Here is a 966-nt window from a genome sequence, read left to right as displayed (position 1 = left end):
GAATGAAGATCTTGTAGATGTTTAGTACTCAATGCAGTGACTCTAAGCTGGGTTTTAAAATCATCAGAATTTAACATTTCATCAGCTTTAGTCAAGTGCTCAGCAAGATGTTTTTCAGTTGGAACACATGAAACTGAGTTCCATTCCTTAGTCCACTCCTGACCTGCAGGAGTTTCACTCCAAGGTACTGGTGCTCCCCGGTAACAAACTTCTTTACCAGTTCAGAATTAGGAAGAGTCTGTTGAGGAGTATGTCCTGAAGGACCTGCTTCATCAGCATCTACAGTTGGAGCAGCATCACCAGTATCTCCAGCATTTGCAGCATCAGAATTTAAAGAATCAGTATCTTCTGATAAGACAACAGTGTGAGTAGAAATGGAGGCTTCAGCATCCTCTAATTGCTGATCTGATACTAAGTTCCGATCAACAGCCATATCCTGATGCTCACCTAAAGTCTGATCATCAGCATCTTGATGCAGAGAAGGTGTTGTTGATAACTCTGGAGTTTGAACAGCATCAGTAACAGGTGTTGTGGAAGGATTATTTGCTGTTGGAGCTTCTAAGAGAAATACTTCAGACACAACCAAGTGTTGAACATCAATATCAGCACTTGTGCCTGGATCAACAAGAGACACAGATGGTGAGTAAGCCTTGTCAGATACAGCTTCCTGAGATGGAGTTGATGGAGAAGAAGTGACTGAAGCAAATTCCTTGTCTTGTGAGATCAGAGATTCCTGATCCCCTTCCTTAGCTGCTTCCTCTTCATCATCTGAAACTGGCCTTTGTGCCCTCTGTTTCTTGTACTTCCTTGTTGATTTGGATTCCTTGGGAGTTTCAGAAACTGTCATTCGTCTAAGCCTCTTGAGAAGCCTAGAACCCCCAATTTCAGAATCCTTCTGAGAAATCTCTTTCTTAGCTTCAGTTACAACAGGTTCTCTAGCAGGAACCGGTTCCACAGAATCAGATT

This window comes from Apium graveolens, chromosome 6 (assembly GCF_009905375.1).
Source record: "Apium graveolens cultivar Ventura chromosome 6, ASM990537v1, whole genome shotgun sequence".
Classification (NCBI taxonomy): Eukaryota; Viridiplantae; Streptophyta; class Magnoliopsida; order Apiales; family Apiaceae; genus Apium; species Apium graveolens.
This window is presented reverse-complemented; position numbering follows the sequence as displayed.